This window comes from Aythya ferina (assembly GCF_964211825.1).
Source record: "Aythya ferina genome assembly, chromosome: Z".
NCBI lineage: Eukaryota > Metazoa > Chordata > Aves > Anseriformes > Anatidae > Aythya > Aythya ferina.
This window is the reverse complement of record NC_140299.1, coordinates 68,584,423-68,598,150: the sequence shown is the minus strand read 5'-3', so window position 1 is coordinate 68,598,150 and position 13,728 is coordinate 68,584,423. Positions and strand designations below refer to the sequence as shown.

The 13,728-nt window shown below is 39.3% G+C and overlaps 1 long non-coding RNA gene across 1 annotated transcript; it reads right to left on the bottom strand.

The window, feature by feature from the left end:
- Positions 1 to 1,423: 1,423 nt before the first annotated feature.
- On the bottom strand, positions 1,424 to 12,408 carry LOC311426900. Its single transcript, XR_014687108.1, has 2 exons — positions 12,197 to 12,408; positions 1,424 to 2,310 (listed from the first exon to the last, which is right to left on the bottom strand). It is a non-coding gene; the product is annotated as an uncharacterized lncRNA (long non-coding RNA).
- Positions 12,409 to 13,728: the final 1,320 nt, after the last annotated feature.

The following is a 13,728-nucleotide window of genomic DNA, read 5'->3' as shown; positions in this document are numbered from 1 at the left end:
TGTTCATAAGGTGAGTTTATTGTCAATGTCGTCACTGTCAGCTACTGCCAGAACAATACCCCAGATTTTCTGTCAAGTTTGGTCCTGTATAGATAATTAGAGTTGTGTTCCTCTAAATGCCTTTGAGTCACTCTCATGCAACATTTAATAGGGTTAGCTTTAATGGTAGACAAAGAAGTTACGGTGACAAAGAAGCCAATTCTTAAAGCCAAATCACGTATTCTTTACCAGAAAAAAAAATGTTTCTTGTTGGAATTATTAATTTAATTCGTGTAGTATTCTATAGAAAGATTTTAATGTCCAGGATGATAAAAAGTGTATCCTACCTCCCTTGGAAATAGGCTGGTTCTTCTTTTCATTGTATTCACAGTTTCCTAAGATATCATGTATTATATAAGCATTTGGATTTGCTATTCACCATTTGCAGCCATTACGTGTTTTTGACTCTTCCCGAACATTTTGGTTTAGAAGAGAGGGTGGAAAAAAAGGAAATAACTTAAATCTAGTTTTAGACAGAACTAATAATAAAATCAATAGGAAAAGACTGCAGTTTGATACCTGTTCTTGCCAGCTGTGTCAAGCCCTCAGCACTGTGTCTGTGCTTGGAGGGAGCATTGGCAGGGTAGGATTCGGGGGTACTGAACTGAACTGAGATGGCTCAAATGCAGCCAGCACCAGGATGCCACTGCAGCACCACACTTTTACAGTGGCACACACACAGCTTCTGTCTCCTGCCCCTGCGCATCTACCAGTGGTGCCATGTACAAACTGCCACAACCCAAAGGTTTCTTCCCATTAGCCAGAGTGCTCAGCACAAGGTTGTAAGGGAAATGTTTCCCTCCCAGATTCTGCTATGGTGTAATTTCTGAGGCTCCACAACATCTAAAGGACCCAGCAGCACATTGATGCGGCCGTAGGACACATTAAAGTCATACAACAGCACTTTCCCTGAGTGGGTGTATTCAGCTCATTTAATGAAGGTTTTGAGTGACTGCACCCCTTTTTTGGCTACGATGTGACTCAAGGATAGAGAAGTTTAATAGCATGTTAGTCATCTGCCCAGAGGTGAAGTATTTCATAATGAGCTGAAAAGCCACCAAACTGTGTATATGTGTGTGCTTTAATATTACTCTGCTTGTACTAATGAAATTTATGCAAAACACCAAATAAACTGATGAGTATACATCCGTAATATGACTGAAAGATGTTGCAGGTTGCGTTAGGGTGAGGTGTTAAATTATTTATTACATGTCAAGTTTTTTTTTTTTTCTTTTTTTTTCTTTTAATTGCTTTCCTGGTATTTTGAAATTATTCCTGCCAGTCAGTATGAAGCTATTAGCATAAAGGTCAGGCAAAAATGCACATTTCTGTTTCTGCTGTACAGTTTGCCTTGCTCAGTGAATAAAGAAAATGACAGGTTATACAAAGAATAGCCAAAAACTTTTGTAGGCAGTATTTTTTTTTTCTTCACATTTTAAAGAACATTATGCAAGCTAGGTACAAGAAAGCAGGAAGGACACAGTGATTCAGAGGACTGGCAGTGGAATGGAGAACACATGGACAATGGGTTTTGCTTGCAGGCATAAGGATGAGTGGTGGCATGGCTGAGCTGCCTTCTCACCTTTCAAGGGCTCTTGTGACCGGGTGGGTTCAGGTGCTGTGCTTGCCTGCAGGGTCACCATGAGCACAGCTGACCCTGCCAAGGGAGGTCCCCCAAGTCCCTAGGCCACCATGGGGACACTGCCAGTGAGCACCATAGATACAGTTGTCACACAGCATGGCTTTATTCCTCTGCTGCTGACCTGGGAAGAAGTGCGAACGTACCTTTTACACCTAGTGATGACTGAAATCAGTTCAGAGGCCAGCAAACCCTCAGCAGCTGTTAGATCTGCATTCCTGGCTCTTTCACGTTCCCCCCTGACCATGCCTCCTGCCCAAGCATTTTGTGGTGCCACTGCCCCTTGAGACCCGTCCCCAGCACCCCATGGGCCTGGTGAGCCCTTCCTCTTCCTGTGGAGATGGCTGTGGGGCTCAGAGCTGAGGGAAAGCACCATGAAGTGGGAAGCCATCTCCAGACCAGGATTGCTCATCCTGCACGCCTGCTGGGATGGCAGCGTGCTGCCTGGCAGGTCGGGTGCTCTCCTGCAAGTTTGGATCCGCAAAAGCTGGCACCTTCCTGGCCACCGCCAACAGCAGTCCCTGGGCTGGCTGGAGCCCCAGGCTGTCCACCACTTCACGTGGCCCCTGCTGAAGGCATCTGAGGCACAGTCGGGAAGAGGCCCCAGGATGTCTCATGTGGCCTCCAGTTCTCTGAGAGCAGGGAGGGGAGAAAAAAATGAGAGAGATATTAAAAAAAAAAAAAAAAGAAATATATGTCTTCCAGTTTTGGCTAAAAGTTTCTTAAAACTGTGAGCGCCTCTGGCACTAGACACTAAATTGACGTCTTTAGATTTCATTTGTCTGCATTTCTATTGAATACTTTTTAATAGGATTTTTACCAGTATGTTTATTGTTGCCTGGGAACTTAGTGACTAATGAGCAGTTTAAAACCTATGGTGATTATTAAGCTTTCCTCCAGCTGTCTTTATGGTAAACTTTAGTCCTGTTGGCAGCGTGCAAACAAGAAGAGGGCAATACTTAGCCTGGAATAGCCCTTGTTGGTACTAATGCACAATTCTTTGCAATGAACCATCTGCAAATTATTTTAAGGAAACAAACTGAAAACTACAGATTCAAATCAATGTGTAAGTATGTGTGGCTTGCAGCTTCGCACACACTAAGAGTATGGATGTGCTGACATGCATTACTGGACTGAGATATGATAGCACAAACTACTTCCGTACAGTCAAATTTGAGATCCTTAAATCAGCTGAAGTCATGTTTGATATCAAACATAGATGTCTTGTGCACAACACTATCATACTTCATTAAAATATATCACCTATAAACAAAACCTTGCTCTCCTCTGTATAGCTATTTTTTCAGTTGTCCTGAGTGCAAATTTTGCCACAACCAGCCTTGAAAAATCCAGAAAGTGTTTTCCTTTTTTTTTTTTTTTTTAAAGTTTATCCTGAAATTTTCAAAGCCAGCTCTCCCCATCTTTGTATACCTTTGAGTCATGTTTAACACTAGTGATCATGTAAGTTTGAATAGAAACTTTTTGGTTTTGTTCAGGTTTTGAGTTTTACACAGAAACAGTTTGCAAAAATGATAGACTCAACCCTGGAAATTTTAGAGAACTATTTTGCTGTCCACACTAGGCAAAGTAAATTCCCAAACAAAGGAGAAAACAGAATGCTTTGGTAGCTGAAAATCACTTTTCTGAATGCATGCCTGGGCAGAGCTATATTATAAATTGCTCCTTCTAGAAACCAGTGGAAAATCTGTAAGACTATAAGAAGAAATTATTTCCTTTTCATGTTTGCTTGATATTTATGGAATTCTAACCCACCTGCTGCTGTTTTGGAACAAGTATATACAGTACATTTGGCCTAATTGTAGGGAAGTTTGCTTTTCTCATTTTTAATTATTGTTGTGTAAAAACAGTCACAAAGACAAATTTGTGCAGCATCAAAGCACCGTGCTACAAAGCATGGGCCTGATCCTGTTATGTATTGACTAACATCAGAGACAAATCTTATTGACTTCAAACAGGATTGATATTTGCTTGTGCCTCCCTAACTACTGTTTACTGATAGAGCACTGTTTATCAATTACATACTCTTACTTACATAAAACACTTTCACTTCATGCTATTGATTTTTGAGCAAACCTCACAATTGAAGCCCAGAATCTCTGGATATTTTTCTTCAGAAAGCGAAGAGTTATTTTCTTGACATTACCTAAAACAAAAGTATGGTTTCTAAGGCTTAGACTTTACATGTCAACTCTCAGCTTTCGGTAATATCCCAGCTGATTTACAATTTTGGGACTAAATTAACATACAAATTAACATAAAACTAATTTTATTTTTCAAACAGACGTACCAGCTTTTGGTTAACATTTTTTTCAGGCTTGTATTTTCTTTTGATTTGTATTGTGTTTTTGTTGTTCTATCCCAAATTAAGTCACTATCACAGTCAAAATGCCCTCTTCCTTCCTTTTTTTTTTTTTTAATTACAATGCCTAAGGAAAAAATGTGATCACTGAGAAAGAAGACAGAATCCATTGACATAGCCACCTTCAAAAGTCACATGAGATAACAATAATGTATGATAAAAATAATTAAATAAAAACACATATATATAAAAATTTCAAACATTTATAGGATTCCACTAAAAAATGAAATAAGAAGGTGATATCACAGTGAACTATGTAAACATTATTATGTTTATAGGTCGTTTTATACTCACAGTCAGATGATTAAGAAAATTTGAACAAGGTGCTCAGGAAAAGCAGATTTTTGAGGAAATTTTGAATCTTACCTTGTTAGCAATTTATGTATATAAGAGGAGGAAAAGAGCTAAGCAAGCTATGTAACCCAGATCTGAGACAGTTCCAGTCATTCTGTACTGTAGCTTCTTTTACTAAGAATCCAATAGCCACTGGAGTTATTTTTGAAATTTATTTTAATGTTGTTTAAAATCTGGGGTAAATTTAATGTCAGTTTGCTTAAGCATTATTAAGTTCTCATGTGTCATTCTTACCCAGGTAACCAGTTTTGAGTTCTGCTTGTATAAATCTCATAAATTCAAAAGTAACACAAATGCTATAGTTTTGTTCTCATGTAAAGGAGTGCAGAAGTTGGCCTGCTGACTTTAATAAGGCTTTTCACTTCAGCTTTGATGACAAGCAGAGGGGTGGTAGACTTATGCACTGCAATTGTACTTTTCTTTTCTTTTTCTTTTTTATGATTAAATAAAATGAGTAGCTTGCTTCCCATGTACCTACTTGTTAGGTGAGAGGAAAAAAAGCTTTAAAGTGTCGTGGATAAGTGCAGGATATGGAGTTCAGTCATAGTATTGTATACTGAATCGTTGGAGACCTGTCAAACCAAACAATACCCAGTGACTGTTCAGCCGACCTCTGTTAAACCTGCAAAGGAACACTCTCTTCCACTCTGGTGAAGAATGGAAAATAACAAATGCTGTACTTCATATCATATGGGAAATCTGGGAAACAATAAGACCTAACATGCAAATGAAAAATATGCTACATGTTTCAGGAAAGGAGAAGATGTAATTGTTTATGCAAAGCCCTTGACCTGCCCTGTAAGAGCATTCACACTTCTGCATTACTGCATGTAAATCTGGATAATCCATACAGACAAACAATTAATTAATTAAATAATAACAAAATCCAATAAAATCACACATAAAAAGGTTCGTACAGGACCCAGGGGTTTGCATTTGAGATGAGAAGGGGAAAGAACAGAACCCTTGAAACGTACCGAAATCACGAGGACACTGGCATGCATGGCAGCAGCAAAACAGGGTCATCTGTGGCACTCCAGGGAGAGCACAGCCAACAAACTCATGCCACAGCCTACTGCTGGGCAGATGGCATGGGCATCTTGCAGATGTTTTGTACACAAAATGGATGGCAAAATCTGTGATGGGTCTGGGAGCCAAGCCAGGGTTCCAGACATGGACAGGAGCTGTCGGCTGTGGACAGCACTCCTACATAACCCACTGCTTGTGGTGGCCCTGAGGACACTGAGCCAAAGAAAATGTGCATTGGCTGGAAATAGACATTTCTCTGAGCTTGGCATACAACAGAAGAAGTGATGGGAATTAGGAGAAGTGAAATTAATCTTTCAAAGTTTCAGACACTACAAGATGGGAGGACTCCAAAACAGCAGGAGCAGCTCACAAAGTCTGTAAACTTATCTCACTTCAGGGAGAAAACACACTTATTTTTCTTAGTCACTAAGAGTTTTATAGGCCAATCTTCATTTTTGTTATTATGTATATACTTATATATAAATATTTTTATTTTTATTTGAGCGTGCATATCTCTGTGTTTGGCATATACAGACAAGTGCGGATATATACAGGCTCCCAATCCTTCCTCTCCCTATTCACACAAAAGCCTTTTACCACAGGTTTATTTTTAGTGCTTTTTCTTAAGCTGACATCTAGAAATAAAGTGTGCATCCAGTACCATATATGGGTTTTAAGGAAACTCTTCAGGAACCTCTGGCCTAAAATTAATTAATTTCCCTCTGAGAACGTTCAAATACAGATGAACAGAGACTGCAGTAGTAAGATATACACTGAAAGCAAAATAATCTATATGAAAGTGTTTGAAACAGGCTATCAGCATTGAATTAACATACCAGTTCCTTGTTTTTCAAATGCTCTTCTAAAAGGATCACAATGTCTTTAGGGGAATTCATGAGACTTTTCTTGTTAGATAGAGCTTCAGCCATGTTTCTTTTACATTAATACCTGAGGCATTGTGTCCATCAAGTAAAGTCCTATATGTAATTTTAAGAAGGCAGCTCTAGAATTCAGACTTTTGCTGTGTAAATGGTTCTGCCACAGCCTTATGGTGTCTCCCTACCATGTCTGGACTTTGCACAATGTGTATGTATATATGGGTATAAATACATATATATTCAGGTGTGCATGCACACACTTAAGGAGGAGGAACATTCTCATCCTTGTACTTCCCTGCTCAAGAGGAGTTTTGACATAGGCAAATATCATTTCCAAAACAGTGTTGTGTACTGGTTTCATCTGGTATAGAGCTAATTTTCTTCCTAGTAGCTGGTACGGTGCTGTGTTTTGGATTTAGGATGAGAATCATTCTGATAACATACCAATGTTTTAGTTGCTGTAGAGCAGTGCTCACACAGACCCAAGGTCTTTTCAGTTCCTCATGCTGCCCCACCAGCAGTGCACCAGAAACTGGGAGGGGACACAGCAAGGACAGATGGACCATGTGGACCAGAGGAATGTTCCATACAATGTGGCAGTATGCTGAAAGACATAAGGCTGAAACATAAAAATGGGGGAAGTTGGCTGGAGGGGCCTGTGTTGCTCAGGGAGTAGCTGGGCATCAGTTGCTTGGTGGTGAGAAACTGCTTTGGTCAAAAATTTTTTTTGTATAGTTTACTTATCTATTTTGTTGTGTGTCGTGTCCTACCTCCCCCCCCCCCCCCCCTTCCTGCCCCCCCTTTCTTTCTTAGTAAACTGTCCTCTTTTCAACCCACAACTTGCTGCTCTTTTCATTTTTCTCCCCGACCCAGCTGCAGGGGGGAGTGAGTGAACAGCCATGTGTTGTCTAGCTGCCTGCTGGTTAAACTAAAACATGACATATCTTCTGATGACTTACACAAGTCTTAAATGTTCTCATATTTTTATGATGGCTGTCCACCAAAGCCATCAAGCAGATTGTAAGTATGAACTGAAAATCTTGGGAATAGCTGTGACACTGCACATATGCAAGCCATAGTTTTCAACACTAAGTGCCTTTGCCAGTTCACATCCTCTGAAATTCCCTGTGAACGTACACAGGATATGCCACAGTGCCTGGTTTCAACAGGAACATTTAAGACCGATACCTGTTATTATGAGGCAACAGGAGTTTTTCCTTTGACAGTGTAACATGTCTCAAATTTACCTCTGGCTTTAAAAGTATTTGAAATTTGCAGTTATTTTCCCACCACACTGAGCAATTATTACTATCAAACGAACTATTTCAGGTCATATCTGAAAGTAAAAATTCTCATGCTCTTTAACTGATTTCTCACCTGCCTGTATGTATGGGAAAGCTTTAATCTTCTACAAAATAGCTCATCATAAAATAAAACCAAACAAAAGCCAAATAGACATTCTGTTTTAATTTCAAAATTAAGCTATGAATAGAACAACTGTGCACCTTTTGTCTGCTCTGACGTATTTTATGAGCAGAGTGATCACAAATACTGACACTGCACCTGTACACATTTGCACATGCTAGTATTAATGTATATCTTATTATGTTTTCTCTGAGTTATGGGTAGAGCATCAGAACGGTAAGAGTGGAAAAGAAGGAGTAGAGGCAACAGGAACCAGCAGTTAATTTATATCAAGCCTAAACCTTTATACTGAGGTATTACTGTGATAATTGACTTGTGTCTACTCCGTAGTCCTTCTTGCTGTTAGCACTTGAATTCTCTTGACTCTAGGAATTACCAGGTTCTGCAGACTAAAATTCCCCACCCAAACAACACATCCCTCCCAGGAAACAACACAAAACTCTTTTCACCACCAAACCCAGAGCCTGGGCAGCCTCTGAATTGAAGGGGGTAACTGTAATAGCAGTGAGAACACAGCCTCTCTCTCCTTGCTCAGTTTGCTCCACTCCCCAGGGCAGCAAGGTCCTCAGCAGATGGATTCAATTCACATTACAGAAGATATTTTGTACAGTAAATGCAGCCTTTGGACTGAGTAAGGAAAGGCGTATGTTACAAACTTTGCAAAAGAGCAGTCAGACAAAACTTGGGCTGCTGAAAGGATGCCATGTGGTGAAGGAAGGGTGTAGTAGACAACTTTTTGCAACAATTTTATTTTCTGTCCTGTAATGTACAGCAACTAACACTTTGAATTAACTGCATCTAAATGCTGCATTTTATTAACATGCAATACTCCCCCCTCCTATTTATTTATTTATTTATTTATTTATTTATTTATTAAAGGGAGATTGTGTTCTTTGAGGTGGAAATTACAGTTATGATAAAATACCAAAAAGTGCAGCAGTATAACTGAAGAAAATTATAGTGGGATCACAGTGGATGACAATCTGAAAACAAGCCAGCAGGCCAAAGCTTTTGAATACAAAATGAACAAACAAACAAAAACATAGGCTAAACAAATTCAAACACACAGAAGTCCTCTCGAAATTGCTGCTCAATGGTGAAACTAACAAAATACGAAACTGAATTAATTCCTTTCCAAACCAGCAGCTGCAGCTACCCCCTTTTGAATTTCCTCTTCCCCCATAAATACTTGAAATGCCCTCCCTGCTTTTCAGTCCCTCTCCCTTGTGCTCCTGTATGCTCCCTCTCTCGTGCCTATCCACTGAGTGCCACAAAACTGTGGATTTCCACGTATTCCTCTGTCAGATTTGATTGAAATAGGCTAGTATACTGAGCATTTGTCAGGGAAACTGGCAGATCTAGAAGGAGTCAGGGGATAGCATAAGGTCCTGAAAAAGAACCAAAAGGAGTTTATTCAGGAATGTTATTCAGAGGAGTAGTATGTATTAGATATGGGAGCTAATTATTCTAACATATTCGTTTCAGACTAAGTACTGAATCCTTTATTGGATCCCAGTTTTTAAGAGAGATTGATTGCAAAGCTCTCAGAAAACGGAGAGAATGATAACAGACCAGGGAAACACAATCTCTAGAGCAAAAAGTGAGATGACTGGGTATATTTAATTTGGAAAAAGACAGAGGTGGGAGGCTATGTTAAATATTTTTGATGAATCGATCAATTGCTCCCCATGCCCAGAAAAGAAGAAATTGACTTAATTAAAAACAAAAAATCTGGATGAAACATCAGGAAAAATATTGTGCTGGTGGCCATAAAACAACCAGAGAGGTTTTCCCCGGCAGTGCACAAACACCTCACAGGGAGGTTTTTAACGGTTACTTGGGCAAGCACAATCTCTCATATGGACTTTCTGCTTTATATTTCTGTCACTTTATCTTAAATCCTCTTCCCTCGTGAGATGCTGGGGCGCATTGAAGATCACTGTAGTCACAGCAGCATGACTAGGACTCCATGTGAGTAGTTTGCTAAACCTCTAAACTGTAAATCCATGCTCCAGCAAGAAACCTGAGAAAAGTCCACTCAAGAAAAAGTGAATCTTTCCAATGGCTTCAGTTAATTTAGGCTTGGGACCTGAATACAAATTGTATAACTATGTATTTTAGCATCTAAAGGGGAGAAGAATTCATGCTCTTCCTTTTACTAAACCAACAAAATGAAATCAATTCAGTCTAAGCAGAAAGGAAATATTTCTAATGGTTTTCCCTTCTGTGGCTTTCAGTATAAGGATTAAAGCAATGAAAATTAACTTGTGAGTCCAAGGTCATGTAATCCTGTCTCACAAAAGACTGATACTAACACTTTTTTTTTTTTTTTTTATTTAAATGGTTGTTTCCCTTTTCAACCTCTCCTAAAATACTTTTTTATTACTTTTTTTAAACCTAGTTAATGACTACAGAAATACCCCCTTCATTTATGGAGAAATATTTTTATCCAGTCCTTTCCTACATGGTAATCTTATCTCAAACAGTTTTATGAGCTTAGTTTAGATTTTTTTTTTTTTTTTTTTTCCCTCTGCTAGGACACAGTAAAGTTTCAGTTCTGCAAATCTGAATGCCTTTGGACTATGGTCAGTCACCTAAGGGCTTACTAATTTCAGTGGGACTTTTGCATGACTAAAAATCGCAAGAGAACCATTTTCCCGGGAGAATTGGTTTCAAAGACAGGGACCTAGAGCCATATTCTGAATACAGGAATTCAAAGGCAGATTCTTGCTTGCTAGTTGTACCAGAAAAGGGATTTTTCTACAAAGCGCTTACTAAGATTCTTAAAATGTGGAACTTGGACTACAACTGACATTATTTTAAAATTTGGATTGTGTTAACAGTCACATACAATGAGTTTATAAAAGCTGTATTTCACTCATGCTAATTAATTTATTCATTCATATTAATATATAAACACAAGCTTGAAGTTAGTTTAGTTTAGGTTTTGGAAAATAGAAAATGCCAAAATAACGCTCCCTGTTACATACACTTTGTGTCCAATGACACGTCATTTCCTTGTCCTCACAATGTTACATTTATTGGTAAATACCCCACAACTACAGTCCTGTCAACCAAGCTACCAAATGAGCAATCATTCCAAAATTGTACACAAGAGGAACTGAAGTTGCTGGATAGGAGGAAGACTTAGGCACTTGCTCAATCAGCAAGGGAATAGATAGGCAATATCACATCTTTGCACTCAGCAGAATTTTTATTTAACTTGACAAGGTGGATCAAAGGATTGACCAGCATGCTTAATATCCTAATTGTCTAGTGAAGTCTGCCCACATTATTCTGTTAATATTCTGTTTAATTTTCAGGGAGGAAATCTCTCTAAATCCAGTGCTTTGGAAATCATGGTTAATGGTACATCAGTCACAGTGCTTGGCAGCTTTCAAATTCTGATTGGTCATGTGCAGCAGCTACCCCACTAGGAAGTTTTCAGGTCTCAAAGACTCAAAGTCTGTAGCACATGCATGTCTTTACACATGTGAGTAGTCCAATGGGAGTAAATACGTAACTTTCATGCAAAATGTGGGCCTGGATCTGAGACCAAGGATTACACGTATAAGAAATAAAAGAGAGGAAATTCCACTACAATGACTGGAGCACAGACAGAAGAAGGATAGAGGTGCCAAGACAGCCACCATTTCCTGAGCCACAGCCCTAAGCTGCACCATTAATAATTAACACAATCAGTCTCAAGTCCATTACACCCTGGATCAAGGGCTGAAGAAAACCACCTCCAGGAAGACAGTGATGAATTTGCACCATCACAGAAAACCCTGTCTACCATTGCATTCCCAAAAATAATGCAATGCTGGGATGCTCAAAAGATTTAAAAATCAGCCAACGTATTTCTTTGCTAAAAATTCCAGTGCCAGAAGCTTCATGATCGACTCAAAGCAAAAAGCATTCCAAATGAATCATACATCCAGGCAAGCCCAGACAGGATACTGTTAAGTATCAATTGGCCATCATAATGGTTATCTCTCTTTAGGAACTTCAGTGTCAACAAAACCCCTGGCAAACACAGACCGATCTCACATGCCGGGCCCAGACCTGCACTCTTTCCCGTGGTAAAATTCCCACAGGTAGCAGTGGAAATTTTACCCTGAGGTCTGAGCCGCTCTGCCTTTTGAGTGAAGGTCAGAGCTTAGTCTTCTGAAAAGAACAAATAGCTAGACGTGTCTCCATATTGCTCTGCCTTGCATCCAAGCTAGAGAGCTTCCTGACAGAGTACCTGTGGAAGAGGGGGCAAAGGAATAAGAAACATTTTTCCTCTACCAAAAGCTGTTTATGTATAAGCTATTCAACCTTCCTGCCTAACCATACTGCTAGACATGTGGCCAAGTCACTCAACAGAAAATATCTCCATATATGTTTTAATATATTATGGCCATTATGCGCTCAAAATTTATCTTCTTCCATCCTAAGTAGGTAATTTACCAAAATGCATCAGGAAAAACTCATCATTCAGCTCCTGGAGGTGGAGGTGAAAGTTCTGTTGCCTGCATGATGGGGATGAGCTCTCTGATCTACAATAAACCAGGACTGGCAGAAGGCTTGGGCCAATGCTCGTAGGGCCAAGCATCAGCGATTCACTCTCATGGTAATGCATCCAATGCCAACCCTTCTACAGTCATTAGCTAAAGCCCTATCTGTTTCTCCAGCCAGTCAGGCTCTTCCACTTACCTCAGCCAGAGGCTCCCCTAAAATGGAAGTCAGCTGATAGTTAAGCGGTTTCAGGAGCGAGCAATGGTGGAAAAACAACTGATAACTGTGGTGTGGAAAACATCTCCATTTAGCTGAAGCAGGACTGAACAGGATGAATTGAATCTGTTTGCATGTTTTCCCACAGCTCCCACCTCTGTATTTCTAATATTAGATCCAATCTGGAAAGCTGGGTAGCCCCCACCTGCAGGATAGTTATACTACTTTAATATATGCTTGTTATACTGCTATAATATATAACTTAGTCAAAACTGAGATATTTCTCTTTCAGCTGTGTTTAACTGCCCACCTGGAGGCATTTGTCCTCACTGAAAACAGGTGCATATGGTAGGACAATGCTTGCACCTTTGCTATAAATTGTGTCATATGATTTATAAGACATACCCATAAAAACTTCAGAGGTTTTCAGGCAGAATATAAAAGCAAATTTTTGTTTAAAAGTAATCATTAAAAGCCTTGCAGCTTTTCTTCCTAAAGAGGAGGCATTTCTCTGTTATTTCATTGGCCCACTTATCCTTCATTTATTGTCAAATGAAAACACTGCTCTGTACTCCTCCTAAAAATTACCACACAGTTGTTTTGGTGCCAAAAGCCTCCCATTTTCCACCCCACAGACAGCTGCAGCAGACAGATGTCATAACAGTAAAATGCTACCTTACTTCTATGAAATTAAGTGCAAAATAGGATTGTTTTCTGTGGATCACTTTGGGACATTCATAGCAGAAGCTGCTGTCCCAAACCAACAGAAGGAACTCTGACTGCTAATGAGAATAGTTCGATGAAATCAGTGCATAACCTCAGTTTTGACATTTGTGAGCAATTAATTTCAGTCCTAAAAGAAAAATAAAAAGCTTGTTAGAAAAAATTAATTAAAAGAAAAAGAAAAGTCAATAACCAGAACAAATGGTCTTCCGTAACATGCAAGTAGAGTTTTAGGATGAAATAGCTGTTGCATAACAAACGCGAACAAAGCTGAGCCCAGCCACAGTGGATCATCAGACTAACAGAAGATCTTTGTTGCTGTGATCAAATAATGCTGATGTTTCATCTCTGGCTTCAGAGATTAGCCAATGTGCTGGCTTTTGTAGAGTTGCATCGGTTTGGAAGACAACTGACAGTATGAATCACTTTCAGTTTTCTAGATATTTCACAAAATTATCTATATATACGAGGTTGTTTTTCCTGGTATCTAAAAGAAACAATCAATAATGGTAAATTTCAGTCAGCAATGTGCTGAGAGAGCTTGG